Source organism: Hemicordylus capensis, chromosome 5, assembly GCF_027244095.1.
Source record: "Hemicordylus capensis ecotype Gifberg chromosome 5, rHemCap1.1.pri, whole genome shotgun sequence".
NCBI classification, from domain to species: Eukaryota; Metazoa; Chordata; class Lepidosauria; order Squamata; family Cordylidae; genus Hemicordylus; species Hemicordylus capensis.
The window spans coordinates 241,783,326-241,807,954 of record NC_069661.1 but is presented as its reverse complement, the minus strand read 5'-3'; the positions used below and the strand labels follow the sequence as shown (position 1 = coordinate 241,807,954).

The following is a 24,629-nucleotide window of genomic DNA, read 5'->3' as shown; positions in this document are numbered from 1 at the left end:
GCCAGAGCGGGAAAGCGGCGGGAGGGGTAAGTAAACCCTCCCACCACTCTTAAAGGGACCCCCCCACCCGAACCAGACCGCCCAGGTCCGGACCGGTCCGGAGGCTATTTTAATGGCCTCCGGACCGGTCCAGGCCCATCCCTACTCTCAGGTACTTCTGGAGGAGGGGGTGGGCCCTGTTTCTGCTCTGTACCAGTTCAAACTTGGGCCCAGTTCTCACTGTGGTGATAAGCCTGTGTCTGGTCTACACCACTGCAGATTACAGGTGCTCTTCCATACCTCCCACAATAAAATAAAATAAAAAATATCCCTCCATCTAGAAAACTAGCATGTCAGGGGAAAGGATTCTGGCCTGGCCTTTTCTCTGACATTGTTCTGAACATTAGATGATTCCATGCAGTTTACTCAAACGAGATAACATCCAAGAAGGATAAGTTTAGTATTCATTCATTCATTCATTCTATTTCTATACTGCCCTTCCAAAAATGGCTCAGGGCATTTTACATAGAGAAATAACAAATAAATAAGATGGATCCCTGTCCCCAAAGGGCTCACAATCTAAAAAGAAACAAGTTAGCAATAAATGAATTTTACTGTCTGATACGCAAAGTATAACTCACACATCACAGGCGCTGTTTCCTCATAATTTGTTCATTCAAATTGGTGATACTTGGATATGAAACCCATTAGGTAAAAAGACCATGGTCTTCAGCCGGGTTCGGGTGAGAATTGAAGGCCTCTTTCCCTCCTTCCCAGAGAGGGCCCTTTTCTGCTACTGGTAGGACCAGCAGGGAGAAGGCCCAAGGCCCAAGCAAAGGAGGAGCCAGTGCTCCATTGACTCTCAGGCTGAGACAGCCCTACTCAGCCGTTCCCGATACATTGATTCGAAATGGGCTGTACTAGCTGTTCTCTGCTTATGTGATCAGCATGCTTCTGGTCCATCTGACAACATAGACTAGATTGCTATTCTACAGTGACATACACCAACAGGAAGTCTAACAATATTAAACTGGCTTCAAGCAGGGTGGCCAGAACCTAAGGGGTATACTCGTGAGTCAAATGGGCCGTAACCCAAAATTTGGCTTTAAAAAAGCCAAATCTGGCAACAGAACTTGCTACTTGCATACATACCAGACACATGGTGCTGTTGAGGCAGCACAGACATGCTGAGTTTATTTAGTGGGGTGGGTGGAGGCGGGATTTGTGGAATTCTGTAAGGAAAGCATTCAGATAAGCAAGGTCTATTCCCCCAAAGTCTGAACTAGAGCAAAGCAGAAACAGATTCATTTTCTCAGTAACAAATAGTCCTTGGATGTTCCTCCTCAGGTGAGAAATCTAAGGAATGATGTGGAAGCCACAAGAGTTTCAGGGAGACTAGGGACATTTTTCAGAATAACTTCATATATCCCTACTTTATATGCTGCTAGTTGTCTTCAAATATCTGAAGAACTGTCACATAGAGAATGAGACATACCTTTTGTCTGCATACCTGAAGGCAGGACTAAAACCAATGGGTAGGAATTACAAAGAAAGCAGATGTAGGTCAGGCATTAGGAAGAATGTACTATCTGCAGGGGTGCCATTAATAACAGACCTGGGGGTCCAGGTCTGTGTGCCCACTCTCCTAGAGGGTCCCATGATTTTACCCAAGGGGAAAGAGGGTCCCTTTTATATTTCTGGAACAGCTTGGCCTAGAGTTCTGACATTTGGCACAGATGTAGGACAGGTTATCAGAACTCTGTGTATTGGTTTTGAAGAGGATTGGTCAATTTATTGATTTTTAATGAATCTTTGTTTCTTTAAAAAGAAAACATCAAAAAATTCTATTGTTCCATGGCAGAAAATTACAAAAACTTCTGGAACTGAAGCCCCGCCCCCTGCCCCCCAGACCATCACTCCACCCCAATTGCTTTCATTAAAAGGGGTAAACAGCACCCCCCGCTTTAACCCCCTTTTATATTTTCAGAATGACTTGGTTTAGAGGTCTGAAATTGGTCTCAGGTGTAGGAAAGGTTGGTAGGACTCTGTATATTGATTTTGAAGTGGATCAGTCAATCTTTTGATTTTGATGTTTTGGGTTAGGGTTAACCTTTGGGTTAGGGTTAACCCTAACCATCTAAAAACTCAGTTCTATAAGTGGATTGTTTCATGGCAGAAAATTACAAAAGCTTCTGAAACTGAAGCTCCCCACCCCAGACCATCATTCCACCTCCATGTGAAGGAATCTGCCCTTAGCCTTCATAAAAAAAGTGGAACATGCCCCCACCCCCTTTGCCCAACCCTTTACATTTCCATAATGGCTGGGCTTAGAGTTATGAAACTGGGCACACATGAAGTCCAAGATGGCAGGACACTGATTTTTTATTTCAAGGAAATTGGTCGATCTTGTGATTTTTTAAATGAATTTTTTCCCTACTGCTTTGTGTGCACCTAATGTGTTGTGATTTGAATTCCCCCCGCCCCCTTATGAATGCACTCTATGTCCAAGTCAATTTTGTGTTTGAACTGCGGAGCAAGGGCCACATGTTGTGTCCCAGTTAGTTTGTGAATGGTCAAGAAGGTATGTAAATCCATTGGGGTTGCATAGTTTTTGTTTGTTTGTTTTTGGCAAATGCACTCTGGCCCAGATCTGTGGATTTGTTGTGAATTTATTTATTTATTTATTTATTTATTTATTTATTTATTCGATTTCTATGCCGCCCTTCCAAAAATGGCTCACGGCGGTTTACACAGAGAAATAATAAATAAATAAGTTGGATCCCTGTCCCCAAAGGGCTCACAATTGAAAAAGAAACACAAGATAGACCCCAGCAACAGTCACTGGAGGCACTGTGCTGAGGGTGGATAGGGCCAGTTACTCTCCCCCTGCTAAATAAAGAGAATCACCATGTTAAAAGGTGCCTCTTTGCCAAGTTAATGATCAAGAAGATCTATGGATCCTTTGGGGTTGTGTATTTTTTATTTTATTTTTTGCCTTCCCCCAGATGAACTCTGACCCAGACCCGTGGGTTTGTGGTGAAATGTATATATACAGAAAGGATGCTTATTTTGCAAGGGGGGGGGGCATATGCTCATCAGGCCCAGGGTCCAAATTTACCTAGCTGCACCTCTGACTACCTCTGTAAGGTAGGGATATGCAAAACAGTTCAAGCTTGAAATGGGCCATTTTGAGTGTTTTGTGCTTGGAACAAATTACCCTTAGTATAAAGGGCCTGTTTCGAGCTAAAAACCAAAGAACCTGTTTTGACTCGAAACGTTTTGAGTGCCATTTTGGAGGCCTGTTTTCCCCTTGCTAATTGGCTTGTTATCCAATTCAAGCGTTGTCATAGGCAACTGTGCCATTGGCTGGAGGGAGGGAGAGGGAGGGGAGCCAAAGGAGGGATTTTCAAATGTATTTAAGAGAGTGGGAAGCCAGAGAGCTCTCTCTTGAAGTGTGCCTCACAGAGGAGAAAGGATCAGCAGCACAGAGTGGACTGAGGTCTATGTGTGGAGAGAGAGACAGAGAGTGCCTGTGGCTTATCTGTCCCTCTTCTGTTTTTCTTTGCAGTGGCAACTACTTTCCCCCCCCTATTTGTTTTTAATTGTACCACTAGCCTCAGTGGCTTTAACTGGGTCTGCTGTGGATTCCCACCCCTCCCCGCCGTCCCAGTGTGGATTTGTTCTTCTTGTATCCACCCTCAATGGCTTTACTAACTGGGATGCTGCACTGAGGCTTTATTCTTTTTCTTTTTTCAATTGCATCCCCAGGCTGTACCACCTTTGCTGCTGCAGTGTGCCTTTTTCTTTTTTGAGACCCACCTGCCCTACCCCCAGTTGTTGTGTCCCAGAGTGTCTGCCCGGCCCAAATGCCTCAGAGTGTGACACCTGGCCAGACTTCAGCAGAAGATGCTGGTCGCTGGAAGGTAAGCCCCCCAACAATGGTCATGTTAGATTTCTTTAAATAGGACCTAGTTTGGAGAAGGGATTAGGTACCAGCTAGGTACGAAGGACTGTAGGGCAGAAGGTGTGGGTTAGGAGAGAGGCCACAGTAATCCCCTTTCCCTTCCCTTCCCTTTGACTTACCACATTGTTGCTCGCTCCACTCCAAAAAAGCCACCCCCGCATAAAGCCTGCTTATTTATTTGGGGGAGATTTAATTTTTCTAGCTTCTGTGTGTGCAATACAGTGCTATAGATAGCACTGTGTGTGGCACACACAGGATAAATAGACCACCTCTGACCCCACACCCCTTTTTAAATAGCTGCCTTGAAGGAACTTCCCCAACATCAGAGTTAGGGCTTGAATTTAAAAAAACAAAACAAAAACCCAAGATGTCCAGGAGGGTGCAAGGCAGAGCCAGGAGCAGACTGGCAAGGAGAGAGAGGGGTGATGCTGGTCATGGGCAGCGGAAAGAGGGGCCTACTCCCCGAGTCATCCCCACTGCATGCAGGCTATCCTTTCGAGAGGAGGGTGGTCTTCATCACAGCTGCAGCCGCCAGTGGCAGCTGAGGTAGAATTAGGGGAGATGTCCTCTCCTGACGGAGAAGAAGGTGTTCCTGTGGCAATGGAGGAGGCGATTGTGTCAGCTGCTACTAGCCTAGTCAGGTCACTTTCACCATCCTCCCCAGTCCCCTTTAGCAGTGCAACCCCCTGGGTCTGAGACCGAGGCGGAGCAAGAGGAAGTCACTCCACTTCCTGTTCCTGGACCTTCTCAGCCCTGGACTGAGGGTGGTGGCGGTGGCGGCCCCCAGAAGGAACCAGCAGCCCCAGTACCACCACCACTGAAATGGTGCCAGATTGCCTCCAAAGGCAGCATGGTGTAGGACCACTTTGAGCTCCACCATGGTAACCCAACCTATGCTGTCTTCATCCACTGCAGGGCACAGGTCATCAGGGGTGAGGACCCTAAGTGTCTTATGATGTCGAGGATGCTGTTGTACCTGCGACGGCATCACCCAGGGGTCCCTGCTCCTGCTGGCAACAATAGGCCTGGTGTGCCCTTGACTAATGGCAGCAAGACAGCTGCTCCTGCTCCCAAGCAGGCGAAGTTGTCTGCATAGGGTACAGTCAGTGGGCAAGCTCTCTGGTCAGCCGGAGCCTCATTTCATTAGCCAGGCCATTGCTGAGATGATAGCTTTGGACAACCAGCCATTCCAGGTGGTGGAGAATGCCAGCTTCCAGTGGCTGCTCCTACTGCTTGCCCCTGACTATAAAATCCCCTCACAAACCACCTTCATCAGGTGGGTGGTGCCCTCCCTGTACTGGTTATGCAGGGAGGCCATGTCGGGGCTGCTGTGCACAGCAGCACCTGACACCAGGGTGCACTTCACTGCTGATCTGTGGATTGGCCGCAGTGGGGAAAATGCTGCTTTCCTGCCCCTCACAATACACTGGTGGGGGGAGGAAAGTGAGGGGACATCTGCTGCTGGTGGCATGGCCAGCCCCTCCCAGCCAACAAAGCACAGGTGGGCTGTTGTTGCATGTGGAGGCGCTGGATACTGACCACATGGCAGATGAACTGTTGGCGGCCATGGAGCACCAGGTGAGGGGATGGCTGTCCAGTCAGCCACACCTTTTCTGGGGGCTCATGGTGACCGACATTTACATCGTTATACATAGTTTACAAGTGGCTTCAGCTCTTTTCCATCCATTGTGTGGCATACACTCTGAACCTGGTTGTGCAGGATACGCTTGGCCTTTCTGGAGCTAAGGCCAGGCGAGGCATCCCTGCTGGAGGTGCTGAGCACCAGCCTGCTGCTGCCATAGCTGCTCTTGTGTAGAAGTTCTGCAAGATAGTAGCCTACTTCCACTGGAATGAAAAGGGTAGGCAGATGCTCAAGGAGAGGCAGCTTGAGCACGGCCTACCTGAAAACTGGATCCATGAGGGTGTTCCGATCCAGTGGAACTCCACCTTTCTCTTGCTCCAGCAGCTATGTCTGGTTCAGGATTGCAGGAAAGGTGGGATATTTCGACACTGCCAAGCCTTTGGATGGATAGGGTGGTATAAAAATGTAATCAATCAATCAATCAATCTGTGTTCTTGGACAACACACCCAATGTTGGCATCTCCTTCCTGACAGGCTCCTGCACACGCTTTAGGAACGGATGGTTCAGCTGCTCCACTGGTTCTCTGTGTCATGTGAACCCACCCTGTGAAACTGGAAGAGGAGAAAAAAGTGAGCAGAGGCAGTTTTGCCCATTTGCCTCCTGACCTCCCTCCAAATTCAAACTGAGAGCTTGTAGCTGAGCCTTACTTGTATCCACCCCCCTGGAAAATGAAACTGAGTAGACAGTATGACCTGCCTTATATGCATCAAATGTGTTTGAACCTATGTGCCCAAGCAGAGAAGAGTACCACGGAGCAGGTACAGAATGTCTTTCCCTCACTTTAGAGCAACAATGCCCATGTTAGGATTAGAGGGCAGAGCAACCCACTCAGATAATGTGTCTATCACCAGGATTGAGCCCCAGCACCTCTCATTTGATAAAGCATCGCCGTTTCTGCTCAGAACAGATGGATTTCTCGGTGTGACGATCATACATTCCAGAAGTGGAAAATGGAAGAAGGTTTTAAAAACTTTTTGACGGAAAAACCTCATGAAAACATAATCGTTCTACAGCCCAACCAGAGAAATTGGAATAAAGTTACAGGTACATTAACCTCAATTTGCTGATTTAAGCTTTTCTCCCTCTCTCTTTCTCCAAACCTCCCCAACCACCTTTTTTTCCCTGGTCATCAGCAGTAACAGGTGATAACTTCTTGGCAATTTCTAGTGAATTATATGACACAGTTCATTATATTTCAGAAGAATCCCTCAAGCAGGGCTATAACTCACTAGCCCTCCACATTCAGGCTTCAGATAAAGTGAAAGAATCACCCAGGCGCGCGTGTACACACACACACACACACACACACACACACACAAACTTCACCTGGTTATTGTTTACTTTCAGTGAAGCAGATAAGCACCTTCTAAAATAGCAAAGGGGAAAATAGTAGAAGCATATGCATAAGAAATGTGGGAAAGGAGCAGTCCCATAGTATGGGGGCTTAGCACAAAAACATTTCACTTCCTGCTATCAGTGGTATATTTCCAGTAGATGTTATGCATATGAAAGTTTGCAAATCCACTGGAAGACTTGCTTTCACGTGCATGCAGTGGCTTAAATGGGGTACTTTCCAAAATGGCCAACAATGTCCTTGTGAAAGTCACTCAGTAGCTACAGAACCTAAGTGCCATGAATGTCCCTCTCTTCAGCCTCCTCAAAGGGCCACCAATAACTCCCAAAAGGTATTTTTCTTCCAAATTTGGCTTGGATTTTTTTTCCATTGGATTTTTTTTATGGCATTGGATTTTTTTTATGGCATTGATGTGCCCACAAGCCCCAAAATGTTATATCATTAAAGTTCATCCTGTACAACATATATTTTCCTTGCTTTAACACCCACCACCACATTCACAACCACAACCCTATCTGAAACATGCTGCTGGTAGCCAGAAATAAAATATTTTGCCATTGCTTGAAATTTAGCCCTCCACACACACTCACACTAACAAGGAAATCTACATAGGAACATAGGAAGAACATAGGAAGCTGCCATATACTGAGTCAGACCATTGGTCTATAGAGAGAGCCAGCATGGTGTAGTGGAGTGCTAGACTAGGACCAGGGAGACCCAAGTTCAAATCCCCATTCAGCCGTGATACTTATTGGGTGACTCTGGGCCAGTCACTTCTCTCTCATCCTAACCTACTTCACAGGGTTGTTGTGAGGAGAAACTCACAACATGTAGTACACCGCTCTGGGCTCCTTGGAGGAAGAGCGGGAGGTCCGTCTCCAGCTGCCGCCAACATGTTTGGTGGCTACACAGAGATGGGCTTTCTCAGCTGCTGCCCCAAGATTGTGGAATGCACTCCCTACTAAGATACGAGCCTCCCCATCTCTGGCAATTTTTAAGAAACTTCTGAAAACACATCTCTTCAACCAAGCTTTCTCAGCTTTTTAAAACTTGTTTTTAAATTGTTTTGGCTATTTAATTGGTGTTTTATGATGTTTTAATTGTTAACTATTATTTTATGCAGTTTATAATTTTTGTTTTAATTGTCAATTGATTTTAATGGTGTTTTAATGTAAACCGCCTTTTGGAAGGGCAGTATAAATTTTTTAATACATTTATAACATTTTTCAATAATTAATAAATAAATAAATAAATAAATAAATATCTAGCTCAGTATTCTCTCCACAGATGGGCAGCAGGCAGGAATCTCTCTTAGCCCTATCTTGGATATGCTGCCAGGGAAGGAACTTGGAACCTAGATGTTCTTCCCAGAGGGGCTCCATCCCCTGAGGGGAATATCTTCCAGTGCTCACACTTCTAGTCTCCCTTTCATATGCAACCAGGTCAGACCCTGCTTAGCTAAGGGGACAAGTCATGCTTGCTACCACAAGACCAGCTCTCCGTCTGAGGTGTCATTTCAGACGTCAGTGGTGGTGGCAGGGCCTGCCCTACCATGAAACAGCCTAATGTGGGGCACTTCAGGCAGCAAATTGTGGGCCAGTTCTTAGGGATGGTAGAGCAGTATCCCAGGCACCATCCTATGGTTGGCCGCAGAGGCGTATCTAGGGAAAACAGCGCCTAGGGCAAGCACTGAAATTGCGCCCCCTGTCCAATAGGGGTATGCATGGAACCGCCACACTGTGGTCTGGCACTGGGGTGGGGGGTTGCTTTAAGAGCGGCGGGAGGGTTTACTTACCCCTCCCGCCGCTTTCCGCTGTGGCACCGTAATTAGTAGAGTAATTGGGGCGGAAGGATACCTCCCTGCCGCCCCTTCCCCACTGCGGCTCTGCAAAGCTCCCAGTAATGCTTTGCGCACACGCACGTTGTGCGCGCGCTTCACATCACTGACGTGCGCGCACACAAAGCATTACTGGGAGCTTTGCAGAGCCGCAGCGGGGAAGGGGCAGCAGGGAGGTATCCTGCTGCCCCAATTACTCTACTAATTACGGCGCCACAGCGGAAAGTGGCGGGAGGGGTAAGTAAACCCTCCCGCCGCTCTTAAAGCCACCCCTCACCCACAATCCGAACCACCCAGGTCCGGACCGGTCCAGGCCCATCCCTACTGTCCAAACATCTGACACCCATCTTTCAGATAACTTTACCATATTATCAGCTGAAAAATACAGTCAAGCTCGTTAATCTTTTAATATTTAAAAAAATATTTAGCAGTGGATGTAGCCAGACCAAAAATGCTGGAAAACTACAAATTTCAGTATGCTGGAGCTCATGAAATACCCCAATACCCCAAATACTATGTGGAGGTGTACTTGGAAAACTAAACAGAAGTGCCTGTCTAATTCTCTACTATGCATTGTAGCATCACTATTACATACGTTTTAAAAATAAATGGAGAATTTGGCTTTTCCCAGATACTCTGAAAATAATTAAAGGATATGCAGAGTAAACTGTGTCACTGCTTGGAATATATTCTAGTATTTCAAGACAGTTAAAATGAGAGAGAGTAACAAACTCCCAGGGGGCCTTAATACTAAGGATTTCACACTGATTCAAAGACAAACTCACCATTAATAGCCATATTATTAAAACACAAGAAGCAAAGTAAGAGCAAATGAATACAATCCTAGCTCATAAGCTTCAGCTCAGTATTCACAAGCCCTGATTCTCTGTACATAGTGCCAAACTAAATATGTGTACTGTGACATATTAATTTTTTATTTTTTAAAAAAAATTACCTGTAGCCCCTTTGGGGGGCTTCCTAAAAGCCATATGTGGGGGGTCTGAAAAGGTTTCCCCTCCCCACACTGTCCTCTAGGGCCTCCCAGGGACCATTTGAGCATGTGCAGTGACCATTTTTAAAAATAATTTTTGTTTTTAAAAAATGGCCACTGAAAACAAAATGGCCACTGTGCATGCTCAAATGGCCTCTGCGAGGCCTGGCATGGCCTCACAGAGGCCATTTGGGCATGTGTGGTGGCCATTTTGTTTTTGGTGGCCATTTTTTTTTAATTTTTAAAAATGGCGCCCCCCTTCAAGTGGCTCCCGGGGCACGTGCCCTGCCTGCCTACCCTAGATACGCCCTGGTGGCCTGCAGATGAAAGAAGGCAAAATTGGCATTTCATGCAGGCTTTTATATGAGTGTTGTTTTTGTTGTTGCTGCTCTGTATGTTATGGTCTTATTGGGTATGTTTTTAAAAAACTTTTAATTGGATTTGTATTTTTATATTCCTATTTAATACATTTATTGTGCAATCGTTTTATAATTTCCTGTTGTTTCAAACGTTTGGTAAACTGCCTTGAGATTGTTTTAATGAAAGGTGGTTGAAAAATGTAACAATCAATCAGTCAATCAAACTTTCACTCCAGTGGTGCCATGCTGCTTTCCCTCTTCTCTTCCTAACACAAACTCAAGGGAGGAGGAGAAGAACAACTCCAGAACAACTAGTTTGGAGGAGCAAGGGGTGGCAAACAGCATTACTAGGGGACCGAGGATTTTAGTAAACAGGAAATAATTATTGCTGTCGATTTATTTACCTTATTAAAGAACCTTGCTTGACATTTTCAAACTTATTCAGAAGATGCATTGGCATACTCTTAGAAATCTTTTTGGATTAAGCCAAACTTTCCAGTCCACTTTCCAGAATAGGTTCTTTTCCTTTCCAAGACAATGTGGCATGTAGGATGGGAGAGAGGTAAGCATCAGGCCAGCTGAAATCTGCAGAGGAGATTACCCTGCACTCCCCTGCACCCATGAGACTTTCCACACATTATGTTCAATACTCATACAAGTGTACGGAGTACACAGGTACAGATCTGTACACAGGTACAACCATTCACATGTTATGTTGAACGCAGGTTCAGAAGTACACTTCCTATTTGTACCATGTATTTGAAGGGCCTGTATCTAGTTTCACTTTTAAAATGAACCCATGAACAGTCATTCACACAAATACATGTATAGGAAGATAGGAAGCTGCCATATACTGAGTCAGACCATAGGTCCATCTAGCTCAGTATTGTCTACACAGACTGGCAGCGGCTCGTCCAAGGTTGCAGGCAGGAATCTCTCTCTCAGCCCTATCTTGGAGATGCCAGGGAGGAAACTTGAAACCTTCTGCTCTTCCCAGAGCGGCTCCATCCCCTAAGGGGAATATCTTAGAGTGCTCACACATCAAGCCTCCCATTCATATGCAACCAGGGTTGTCCCTGCTTAGCTAAGGGGACAGGTCATGCTTGTTACCACAAGACCTGCTACCACAAGACCAGACATCTGTACACTCATGCAGCCTAATGCCTGAATCAGGCTATGGGCTTGCCCAGTCCAGTTCTTGGCTAGGAAAGAAGCTAATGGATTGGCCTGGCTCCTGGGAGGCTGGAGGAGTTTCCAACCCACCGGACTGCATTGGCTTTAGCTGCTTGTTCTGGGGTAGAGGACTTCTTTGAACAATAGAGGCTTCTTTGAACAATAGAGGCTTTTTAACATAATTCATTTAAGTGATAGGACCATAATATATTATGATTGTATTGTCCGATACTTTGCTGTAAAGTTCCAGTCTGGTGGATGGGAAAGTAAAAGAGGGGGTGGGATATATTTTGTGGCGAGCACTCACTACCCCTTGGGGTCATCACTGGAGAAGATATTTCAAAGAAGACAGATATTGGGGGTGTGAATTTAATTTCTTAAAGAAGAGAAAAAGTAGGGAAAGGGGCTGTATTTAATGCTCTGCTTTGGACAACAAAATGTTATAGGTCAGCATTGTGTGCATGAGATAAATTTTAGTAGTTGGGGCAGGAGGGAAAGTATGAACGCTTGCTTTGGGATAGATGGCAAAGAAGGTGTATTTTGATAATATTTGTTTTGACTTTGCATATGTTGACAGTCTGATGTTGATACCTGAGTGTGTGGGGGGGGGGCGGGGGGGGTACATGTAACCCCCACCATTTCTGCCAGTATTATTGGTAGCTGATTTTATTCATTCATTCATTCATTCATTCATTTATTCATTTATTTATTTAAGCTTATGGAGTGAATTAACTATGTAGGCTCCCTGAACTGGCAACTAAAGAGTATATGATCTTCCCTCCCCTTTCTTAATAGGTAGTGTAGAAAGCTCCTGAATTGAAAAGGAAAGGAGATTTGGAAACCTTCTGTTTTTATGAACTTGCTTATCTATTTCAGGTAAAAGGGAGAGGTCCTTTCATTTCAGAAAGAGAAGGGAAATTGTTTGTATGTAAGATTAATCATACAGTTAGTCCTTAAGCAGGGTTGGTTGGAAAGTAGATGTTGCTATGGCACAATATTGCTAAAAGACATTGATTATGTTAAATGTATATTCTAGTAGTTATACGCATTTGTATAGTAATGTAAAAGTTTAAGCAGAAGTTCCTTGGAATCTTCTGGAGGTTTCAAGCCTTGCAAAAAGCTCCTGAACTGAGAAGGAAAAATGAGAAATTTGGAAACTTTCTGTTTTTGTGAATTTACTTATGTATTGCAGTACCTCTTTGGGCAAGATTAGCACACCTGTTTGAGATTCTGGATGGGCCTGGCCAACCTGTTGCACATCGGACTTCTTCATTTTGGCTGCTCAACCATGGGAGTTTCAGTTTGGACTGTGCAGGAGTACTGTAAGGACAGTTCTCTTAGAATAAAGAGATTGGGGCTTGGTTTGGGTTTTATTTAGTGGCCCTATGATATTATCGTATGAATATTTTATGATTTTCTACTAATTTGTAAATGGGTATTTTAAGTTTATCTCTACGCATGCTTGGCAAATTCAGTTGTACAAAGCAAATTTAAATGTTTATAAATCTTTCAGTTTGGCATGAGATATTTTCTTTTTTGTCTCTTTCTTGCAACCACTGGGGAAAATACACAGTCTCAATATCTATATAGAAAGAGAGGGAGAGAGAATTGAACCCGAAACTCCCATCGCTTGAGTAAGAGGGGTTACACAGACATATTCAAAACATTGAGGCGAGTCTCATGATCAGTGAGACCTGCCTTAAGAGGGTTTGCAGGGAAAGCCCGCTTAGCCCGCTCTCCCCACAGACGATCCCCAGACAGCCCTGGGCAGCTGGATCGGCCACCCACATGGCTGCCAGTTCCGTCATGGAGCTGGTGGGGGCTGTGGGGATCAGGGCCGCGTGGCCCCCGGAAGTTTCAGGATGCCCCGCACAAGCGGGGGATTCCTGTCCTGGTGTAGAGGCGGGGCTTCCAGTCCTGGAGTAGAGGCGGGGCTAACTGTATTCCAGTCCTGAAGAAGAGGCGGGGCTAACAAACAGCCAGCAGCAAGTGCACAGAAAAGCAGTCTACACTTGCCTCTCTGTACATACTATCTATTTCATTAAACTATTACTGTTCCTGATTCTGCTCCACTGCCTTGTGCTTGCATATCATGGCTCTTTCCCTTGGATTCTACACTGTTGCCATTTGATATTATTGTTTAACTATTATCTTACAGCTCTATTTACAATCACCATAGCGTATTGGTTACAGCATCAGACTAAGACTGGGGAGACTAAAGTTCAAATTTCCACTCAACTTTAAAGAATCCTGATTTGGGGTCAGTCATGATCTCTCAGCCTAACCTACCCCAAAGGGTTGTTGTAAAGGTAAAATTTAGTAGACCAAAGAGAACAATGTACACCCCTGTGAATTCCTTGGAGGAAGGGTGGCATAGAAACAAATCATTTTAATTCAGTTTTATTTTTTTGTATGCCGACTATTCTATAAGTGCTTCTTTTTGGACAGAGAGACCCATAATGCTAACCCCTGCTAACTGGTCAAAGGGGCACCTTTCAAAGTGATGATTCTATTAATATTTAGCAGGAAGAGAGCAACTGGCCATCTCCAACCCTAGCACAGCATCCCTCCAGTGGCTGTTGCTGGTATGTTGCTGCCTTATGTTTCTTTTTAGATTTTGAGCCCTTTGGGGATAGGGGACCATCTTCTTTACCTATTATTGTAATAAAATGGTTAAATAAAATTAATGGTTTTGTATGAAGGATTGTTGCATCTAACATCTGCCTGTTAATATCAGTAGAGATTCGGTGAGGCCTTTTCCCTTCTTTCCCGACTCACTGCCTTTGTGCAGTGGAAGAAATGTGCTCGAAAGCCTTCCAGTCAATTTTGTTTATAATTTGAGGAATATCCATTTTGCCGATTATTAAATTAAAGGCAATCTAACCTTGAAAACACCTCTATCTGCTGAAAGAGCAACACTCCATCACCTATTTTGATTCATTAATGTATCGTTTTAACTTGGTATGACACATGTTCAGCAGTTCTAATTACATTATGGCCTCCCTATTACATCAGCTCGGCTCCAAGTTTCTGTCACCGCAAGTCCAATTTTCCATCACGGAGCAATCCTGTGCACTCTTTCCTTATTAGTGTCATCTTTAATGTAGCAGGGAGTGTGAACCATTTCTTGGCACTGAGAGTTTAACAGCAATTAACCCCTGCTCTGTCCCCAGGGAGAAGTACATCAGCAACTTGCCAAAACAGTGTAAACAAGCTGCCCGAGATCAATGCGGAACCGCAGTGGCTGCAGAGCACCAAGTGTATTAATTTAGGATTTATATATAGATACAGATATATAATATAAACCATGGCAAGTAGAAATCATCGATACAGAACTGACCTAAGGAGGAGATGGCTTAGCCCAGGCCCGAGATTTCCTTCAAGCTGGGAAGATAAAGGTCCCTTGCCCTGTGGGCTTATAAAATACACATTCAGATTCAGCTTTGTTCTTATTTATCACAAAGGCTGATTAATGCAAGCGAAGGGAGGGTCTGTGCATTCCCCCCCCCCCCGAAATGTCACTGGTCCTCTCAAAAATCAGCTTCACCTCAAATTTTGCAGTAAGACTTGTAATCCAGCATTTATTTATTTTATTTTATTTTATTTTATTTAAGCTGGTCTTGTGGTAGCAAGTGTGAATTATCCCCTTTGCTACACAAGGCCCACATTGGTTTGTATTTGGGTGGGTGCATGTGAATACTGTAAGATATTCCCCTTAGGGGATGGGGCCATATCTCAGACAACTGTCCCAGATTCACTCCCTGGCATCTTCGAATAGGGCGGGGAGAGACTCTTGCCTGAATCCTTTCAGAGTCACTGCCAGTCAGTAATGTCATTCTCACAACCAATACCACTGGGGATGGGGGTGGGGATGGGGGGAGGCAGGACACAACCTGCCTTTCCCCACATGAGCAATGGCGAACCTGGGCTCTGTTGCACCATGCACCCACACAATTGGTGCCGTGGTGATCTCCTGAGCACGGATCTGGAGAAAGAAGTCCTCCAGTATCCCACAATACATTGTGTGGGCAGTGGAGAGGCTGCTCTCATCAATGCAGCAGCTCCCAGCTTCCTAGCCACTCTGTGCAGCACTCACTGGTGGAGATCAAGCCGGATGCCCAGAGCGGCTGTGAACAGCGCTGATCACACGCACAATCTATGCTGTGTGGCAGAATGGGGCTTATGACCACTAACCTTGGTAATGACCAAGTTATAACTATCAGGTAGCCCTGGTATGGAGCAGCAGGGTAGGAGTGGATCCTGTGCCTCTCACCCTGGTTTTCTTGCTCCTACGCAGCTTTGGCCGATCATGAGAATGACTTCACTGTAGACAGTCCTGAGCTAGATGGGCCACTTTTCTGACTTGGTAGAAGGCAGTTTCCTATTTCCCTATGTTCCAATTTATTTGAAACTCTTTTCTTTCTGGCTTCCCCTGCCATTCAAAGTGGCTTACAAGAAACCAATAGCACCAACCAGATGACTTAACCCTGTTATTTCCACGGGGGAAGAGGGGATGGTTTGGGTTTTTTTGCCTGTTTCAGGTAACATGTGGCCCCAAGTAGATATTGCCGTGCATACAAATGAACTGCAAGCAAATTAAATTGTTTTTGACCATAAAAGGTAATATGTGTCACAGAGTGACTTTCAGTCCCTTTGCACGCCTTATATGTGTTCATTAAGCAATGACAATTGTGTTTCATTTATACACATAACAGTTTTCCTGAAAGCAGAAGAAACAACTTCAGCTAAGTTTCCAAAGACTTCAGGTTCCTGAACAGTTTTCTAATAATTTATGGAGATTTGAAAGATACCAGAACACTTCAAAACATTTCACCAATACCTGTTTTAAGCCCCCAAATTCAGGAATTGCACAGGAGCACTGAGGTGGAGTGCTCATGGCAAACCCATCTAGTGGTGCAGCTGACACATTGCCTACAGCATGTGTGGTCCTTCGATGGCACCCAAAGTAAGCCACACCCATGGCATGGCAGAGGGAGCTGATTGGACAAAACATTACTAAAAACATGACCTAGAGGCTGTTCACACAAGCAGCCCTACCAGGGCTTTTACCCGGGATTTCACCCAGGTCCCCATTTGAAGGTCTGCTTGGGCTATGGGCAGACACAGAACTGGGTGCTTAGAGCACCCAGCTGAGGGGGAATCCCTCAGTGCACCACACTTTTACGTTTAGGGGTATCCTGAGGCTGGGCTGCATTTTCCTGGCCTCCAAAATGTCACTCTGCCAGGAGAAGTGCAGAGTGTGTGTGAGTGTGCGTGTGTGTGTGTGTGCTGTGTGGCCCATGAAGCAAAGAAGATTGGGGGGGGAGGTAGGATCGCTCCTGCCTCCCCCCACCCAGCCCTCCCTGCCCAGCAAAAAAGGTCTTTTTAATACCTATATATAGTAGTGATCTTCATTATTGTTCAAGCAGCAACTGCTTTGCCAAAAAGCTTTCAGTGGGTGAGCCATTTCCCAATGTGCTGACCTCCACACAGAACTGTGCTTTTATTTATTTGTTTATTTATTTACTAGCTAAACCGGCGCACAGCATCTGCGCAGCTAGTCTCTCCTTGCCGCTTCCCCCCCCTTCCACCCCAGTCCATTCCCCGTCATTTTCACCCGCTGGCCGCCTCCTCTGCCAGGGCCCGCCGCCTCCTCCTCACCCGCCGACTGCCTCCTCCACCGCTCTCCCCCCTCCCGGCCCCCATGCCCGCCACAACAGCCCCAGTTGCTATGCCAGCCTCCACCTGGCCATTTTCGGGATCCCTGGGCACGCATGCTGGCTAAGAGAATTAAATATATAGATTATTTATTTATTTATTTATTTATTTATTTATTTAATCAATCCTGTTTCTATACCGCCGGATATATACGTCTCTAGGCGGTGTCCACAATTTAAAATACTTACAAGTTACAGATTAAAATACATGACACTAAAACCATCGAATAAAATAGTTATTAAAACAAGCTTTAAAAATTATTACGATTCATTCTAATTAAAAGCCAGCGAAAACAGGAGAGTCTTGAACTTCTTCTTGAAAACAAGCTTCTTTCAGTGTGGAGCATATTCCAAAGCCCTGGGGCAGCCGCAGAGAAAGCCCGGTCATGGGTCGCCACCAAACAAGCCGATGGCATCCATAACTGGGCCTCTCCAGAAGATTGTAACAGGCAGCAGGCTTCATGACAAGGGATGCACTCCCTTAAATAGCCTTAACCTAAGCCGTTCAGGGCTTTATAGGTAAAAACCAGCACTTTGTATTTCACCCGGAAACATATTGGCAGCCAGTACAGTTCTTTCAAAACCAGTGTTACGTGGTCCCTTCATGTTGCCCCAGAGACCAATCTGGCTGCTGCATTCTGTACCAATTGTAGTTTCTGGACCACGTACAAAGGCACTTTTCTCAGTGCCGGGAGGACCCTTTGAGAGAGAGAGAGAGAGAGAGAGAGAGAGAGAGAGAGAGAGAGAGAGTCCTCTCTTAAAACCTCTAGGAGGAAAGTGATGGGAAAGGCTACCCTTCCCAGCACACTATGCATGCCTTCCAAGATGGTGCAGGGACTCAAGAGGGCTCCGTTTCCCTTAAAGGAGCCCTCGTGGTGCTGCAAAGTGGAAATCTCCATATGGTGCCTGGGTACCGTGCAAAGTATTTGCCTTTGGCCAAAGCTTTGCACAGGCCCCTTAAACCATTCATCAGGGAGCCATGCTTAAGGTTTAAGGGAGCTGCCTCTGGCTTCCAGGCCTTCCGGAACACTGTACTATATTTTATTTACTTATATATTGAACGTATTTCTATACCACCCACTAGGGATGTGCACGGAACTGTGGCGAGGAGGCTCGAAGGTGGTGGGGGTGCTGCTTTAAGAGTGGGGGAGGGTGCATTTACCCCTCCCGACGCTTTTCCCCCACCGGCGTCCTTTTTTTTGGAAAGATAATCAGGGCGGCAGCATACTTCCCTGCCTCCCCATTGCCCGGATATGGCCGGAAGTCCCCGATGCACTGGGCTGAAGAGAAGTCTCTTTAGTTGTTTCCTAAAAGCCAACAGGGATGGAACAGCTCTAATCTCAGCAGGAAGTGCCTTCCACATCTCTGGGGCAGCTACAGAGAAGGCGACCCAGTGGCACCCTCAGATGAACCTCCCCCTTTATCTCCCCTATTAAGATCTTAATAGGTTGTGGGGATCATAATGGAAAAGGTGTTCTCTTAAATACCCTGGGCCCAAGCTGATAACAGCTATAGCATCTTGCCTTTCCTCTCTTGGCTTCCAAAGGCCTATACATACAAAAGGCTGGAGCTCACATTTTTCCTTGAAGACCAACAAGAAAGAAGACCATTCCTTAGGCCCCTGGCTGCAAGGGCCTTGTTCCTTCAAGCAGAAGTTGTGTTGTCTCTGACTGATGGTGTCTGGATTAGGGTTGGGGCAGAATTCTGCTCATACCAGAACCTGCACAGGAACCATGGGTTTCTCCAGAGCAAAGATGTTTCTGAAGCCAACCTGGGACCCTGCTATATTCCTGTTAGGAAGGTCTTTGGAGCCTTCCAAAGGGGAAGTGATTTTGCCTCCACCTCCTCGCCTCAAGGCCTTTGGAGTACAGAAAGATTGGGATGGTTTTCTTTAATTGTATTTCTTCCTGCAAGAACACAATTGTGCTGCTACATAATAGGTTTGTTAAAATGTTTTTTGAGGGGGTTGGGCTGTGGGATCTCTTTCAGAGAATTCTCAGCACCCTAATTAAATATCCCAAGAATTTTGGAAGAATCCTTGCCAGTTAAACCATAGACTCCAACTGTCCTCATGTACAAGGGAGGAGAGCTGGTCTTGTGGTAGCAAGCATGAATTATCCCCTTTGTTAAGTAGGGTTAGGGCACTGTAAGATCTTAGGGGATGAGGTAAATTCTCTGGGAAGAGTATTTGCATGCTTGCATGCAGAAGGTTCCAGGTTCCCTCTCTGGCTTCTCCAAGATAGGACTGAGAAAGACTCCTGCCTGCAACCTTGGAGAAGCTACTGCCAGTCTGGGTAGACAATCCTGAGCTAGATGGACCAATGGTCTGACTTGGTATAAGGCAGCTTCCTATGCTCCTATGACAGACTCTTATTTTCTGGCATCTGTTGCTAGTAAATCACTGTCCCTACATTTGCCTCTTGGGGATGCCTGGTTTGGATTTTTTTCACGTGAGCTGCTGTAGCTGTCATTTTTAAGGATTCAGCTCTCTGCTCAGAGTATCTACAAATTCAGTCTCCAAGTGGGTGGATGGATGCATTATGTCTCTAGCTGTACCTGCATGCCAATTTGTACATAACATTAAAGGCACTATGCTGTGCACCACATATAGTCGGTGGAATTCAGCCTTTGGCAATGTGTAATGGCTCTGCTAACTGAACAAAGAGGCACCTTTTAAAGTGGTGATTATCTTATATTTAGCAAGGGGAGAGCAAGTCCCAAACCAACCCCAGCACAGCATTCCTCCCATGACTGTTGCTGGTGTCAACGGAGTGTTTCTTTTTAGATTGTGAGCTCTTTGGGGATAGGAAAGTATCTTATTCATTCATTCATTTTTCTGTGTAAACTGCTTTGATCTCTTTTGTTGAAAAGTGGTGTCTAAATATCTGTAGTAGTCCTAATAGTGGGTGGAGGGCTTGGGCAGAAATCCTGAGAATTTCTGAGAATTGGTTGTTACACGCATATATATATATATATATATATATATATATATATATATATATATATATATATTCAGACACATTATGCGAAGACCCAACTCCCTTGAGAAGTCCATGATGCTGGGAAAAGTTGAAGGCAAGAGAAGAAGAGGATGACCAGCAGCAAGGTGGATGGACTCGATTATGACAACAATGAATGCACCACTGAGAGAACCTAAAGGCCAAGTTGAAGACAGATCATCCTGGACTGAATCTATCTATGTGGTCGCTAAGAGTCAACACTGACTTGACGGCACTCACTCACTCACTCAGTCAATCAATCAATCAATTTGTGTGAATACCCTGAGTCTGGGATGGAAAGTGGAAGGGGCCCATTTTTAAACTGAATATGTATCTAGTCAGTGTTTGGGGATGGGACCATTGCTCTGTGGTGGAGCATCTGCTTTACACCCAGAAGGTCCAAGGTTCAGTTCTAGCCACCCCCAGATAAGGCTGGGAAAGATACTCACCGGAAACCTTGGAGAGCCACTGTCTGTCAGTGTAGACAAGGGGTTCCAGCTGTTCCACCAACTCCAGCTGTTGCTGAACTACAACTCCCATCATCCCCAGCTATGATTTTTTTATTGTGGCTGGGGGTGGTGGGAGTCGTAGTTCAGCAACAGCTGGAGTACCACAGGTTGGAAACCCCTAGTGTAAACAATCCTGAACTAGATGGACCAATGGTCTGACTCGAAAGAAGGTGATGCCCTATGTAATATTACATTAATATTGCTGATGGAGATCATGCAAAAACTGCTCTTTGTATCATATGTGAAAATGCCCACAGAGACTGCAGAGATCAGGACTGAAGGGCATAATTGATTGGGTTGCAGGGACTTGGCATTCATGAGTGAATCAATCGATGGTAGGTGTTCTGAGGTGATTTATTGATCGATTGATAGATTGATTAAATGCCATCAAGTCAGTGTCGACGCTTAGCAACCACATAGGTACCTGAGGTCTATGGCTGCAGGAGAGAGTGCTTGAAGCAATGGAGTCATCTGAAGGAAGGTGTACAAGGTATGCATGAAAGCCAGGATGATTCGTGGTTTCCCTTTGATCATATGTTCTTTGGCACAGCAGGGGAGGAGGACCAGTGGATTCACCAGTCATCACAGAAGAGTGCTTACTGCATCTTCCCAAGAAAAATGGTGATAGCAAACTTGGATAGGTTTGCCACCTTTAAAGGTAAAGTAAAGTGTGCCATCGAGTCGATTTTGACTCCTGGCGCCCACAGAGCCCTGTGGTTTTCTTTGGTAGAATAAAGGAGGGGTTTGCCACTGCCTCCTCTCGCACAGTATGAGATAATGCCTTTCAGCATCTTCCTCGATCGCTGCTGCCTGATATAGTACCAGTGGGAATTCGAACCAGCAACTTTCTGCTTGGAAAATTAGGGACAAAGAAGCTACCAATGGACCAAAATAAATAGGACATCAAAGGTGCATATTGTGTCATCAACATAAAGAAAGGTATCTAAGCCTGGAATCCTATGCACTCTATCAGTAGAACGTTATTTATTTTCATTTGGCTATCCTATCAGTAGCTATAAGTCATTATGGCTGTGTGGAGTGGCCGCATTCAGAAACAGTATGCCACTGTATACCAGTCACTGGGGAGCGACTTCAGAAGAAGACTTTTGTCTTCATGCCTGTTTTTCTTGGAGATTATTTAAACCGACTCATTGTTATTTATATTTGCAAAAATGTCAATATAAATGTCCTAAGAAAACCGGAGTCTGTTCTTACAATCACAGCAATCTCCAGTAAATGTTAAATCCCAGATTGCAGAGCTGTGCTTACTCTACAGTGAAAGGAGATTGTGAAAAATCAAACATTTATCGCTTCACAGCTCAGCAGCCACTAAACTAACAAGTAGTTTCTTGGTTACTAGTCTGAGGGCTATAAGCCATTTCCAGCCCTAGAGGAAAGATGCCTATCAATACCAGTTGCAGGGGAGCAACAGCAGGAGAAAGGGCATGCCCTCACCTCTTGCCAGTGGGCTTCTCTGAGACATCTGGTGTGCCACTGTATGAAACAGGATGCCTGATGGGATGGGCCTGATCCAGCAGGGCCGTTCTTATATCTAGACCAGAGGTAGGCAATCTTGGCTCTCCAGCTGTTGTCCAGCTACAACTCCCCTTCATCTCCAGCCACAATAAATTGATGGGAGTTGTAGTTCAGCAACAGTTGGATAGCCAAGGCTGCGTACTCCTGGTCTAGGTCAACTCCAGAACTGTTCTGGGCATTTCTTTCCCTACCCATTTCCCAGGTTTCCACTAGGTTTTACTTTTCAAGGCACAGTAGTAGGAAGAGGGAGGGTTCAGAAGAAAGCTGGTCTTGTGGTAGCAAGCCTTGAAGTGTTTAGATTCATTGGTGTCTTCATTACACACCTTCATTTCTTCTGTTCATTTTGACCCCACTACTTTGCAGGTGGGGGTGGGGAATTAGTGGCATCCCATGTGCCAACTACCCCCCAACCGCAAGCCACTGGGGACTCAGTTTATATTTTAGGAATTTTTGAGTTGTTCAGACTCTTTGGTGTGTAATGAATCCTCATAGGGATTCATTATAAGGAAAGGTTATTAGACACCAAAGAGTCTAAACATTGGGGGGGGGAATCCTAGAACATAAAGTGAGTAGTACCCCAGCACCTTGCGGGTGGGAATGGGCACTATTACACACTAGTAATAGTAGCAGTAGTTGTAGTCATGATTAAGGTCCATTAATTTAAATAAGACTTAATTATTATTAACTTTATTTAGATACAAACCATGATCTTGAAATTATGAAATCTGAAAGGCAAGAATCAGGATGTACAACAACCCACAGGTATTTTTTCTTCTTCCAAAAACCAAGCTCTTAGGAATTAATTGTTCTCAGCCAAACTAACTTTCTTGGGGGGGAAAAAAATCCCTTTGCAGTTCAAATGGTTTGCAAACGACCTTACGCTAGAACATTATTTTCAGTGGGGCCCAGCTTTAATAATTGATGGCCTGGACACCTGTTACTACCTCCGTATCATAAAAAGGATTAATTTAAAGGGAATTATTGACATAATACAACACACCAAATTCTGTTGATGAAAATGCAAAATCTTAATTGAATGCTGGCTCCTAGCCACCAACCTGGGACAACTTCAAAAGCAACAGCTGGGAAAAGCATCTTTTAGATTTTAATTACTAGCGTACGTAAACCACTTAGCTTTCAACTCCCCCTCTCCTCGCAACGTCAGATGATACTTTTATTTTGCAATGAAGAGTACAAAGGTAGTAACTAGTTAGGATGTGAGAAACTGCTTTCCTCACTTTCAAAAGCTGTTTCTGTGTGAACGATTCTGGGGATGAGCCTTATGAGCTACTGAGACTCATATTTCCAAACAAGAAATGTAAATCTCCGTGACATCTCGGTTCTGTGTGAAGAACAACTTCATTTTGTCTGTCCTGAATCTACTGCTAACCAACTAAATTGGGTGATCCCAAGTTCTGGCATTATGGGAGAAGAAAATGTTCTCTCTACCTACTTTATCCATACAATGTGACGGATCTCCATTACGCCCCCACTTTCATGAATTCTTTCTAAGCTAAAAGGTCTTTTCTCATTGGGAAGGTATTCCAAACCTTTGACCATTTTGATTACTCTCTTCTGCACCTTTCTCAACATCATGAAAGCCTTTTTGAGGCTATCTTAGGGCAACTACACACGATACACCTGCAGTCAGTAAACCAAAGAAAAGCCAGGGAAATGTAGAGAACTGGCAGCATATGCTCCTGATAGGTGTGACATCTAAACCTGCCCAAGTCCTATTCCCATGCTGGATTCCCAAAATTCACTCAACATTCTCCCAAGATGCTCCACACACTTATACCCTACATTTGCTTGAGCAGAGGGTCTTGGGAGAATGCTGGGTGAATTTTGGGGATCTGGAACATGAATCAGACTTGGGAGGGTTCATACATCACATCTGCCAGGAGTGTGTGTTGCTGATTCCCTACATTTCCCCAGCAACTTTGGGCGGATCATGTGAAGCTACCCATAGATATTCATGCAATATTTATCCTTCTTTATTTCTCTGCACCCTTTCACCAGGCTGCATGTACCCCTGGTAAAACAGATTGCAATTTTACACAGAGAAAAGGTAAAATCTGCAGCCTATTTAAAGTACCCAAATATTTGTTTATATCTGTTGCATTTGCACAATATATCCTATATCTGCTGACCATGGAGAGAGAAAGCATTTCTTGTTCCAAAACACACCTCCCAGTTTTTAATTTTAAATGACCTTGCTCTGCATTTTCAACTTGGGTTGGCTCCAAAATTTCAAAATTTCAAAAAAGTGAAATTTGAAGCATATTTCAGGGATCCCACCCCCCAAGAAGAAACATTTGGGAATGTTGTCTAAAGACAAATGAAACAGTGTGTGTGTGGGGGGGGTGGTTTACACATCCCTATTTTCAGCCTTGTTCAGAAAATAGTCTGATGGTGCATGGTATGGTTACTTTCCTGAAGTTAACCAGGTCCAAACCTGGTCTGTGCCAGGATGGGTGACGAAGTGGGAATCCCACGTATGCACCTTGAGTTTTGTGATGGAAGAAAAGCAGGTAAATGTTCTCTACAGTTCTCTACATGATTTATATT

The 24,629-nt window shown here is 44.9% G+C and overlaps 2 long non-coding RNA genes across 2 annotated transcripts in view; one reads left to right on the top strand and one right to left on the bottom strand.

Annotated features, from left to right (window-relative positions):
- LOC128327791 (uncharacterized) overlaps positions 1 to 833 on the bottom strand; it is a 44,164-nt gene extending 43,331 nt beyond the window's left edge. Inside the window, exon 1 of the long non-coding RNA XR_008308788.1 lies at positions 621 to 833. This is a non-coding gene — a long non-coding RNA (uncharacterized LOC128327791). The remainder of the gene's footprint in view (positions 1 to 620) is intronic.
- Positions 834 to 3,727: 2,894 nt separating this feature from the next.
- On the top strand, positions 3,728 to 12,357 carry LOC128327789 (uncharacterized). Its single transcript, XR_008308786.1, has 3 exons — positions 3,728 to 3,902; positions 6,060 to 6,630; positions 12,096 to 12,357. It is a non-coding gene; the product is annotated as an uncharacterized LOC128327789 (long non-coding RNA).
- Positions 12,358 to 24,629: the final 12,272 nt, after the last annotated feature.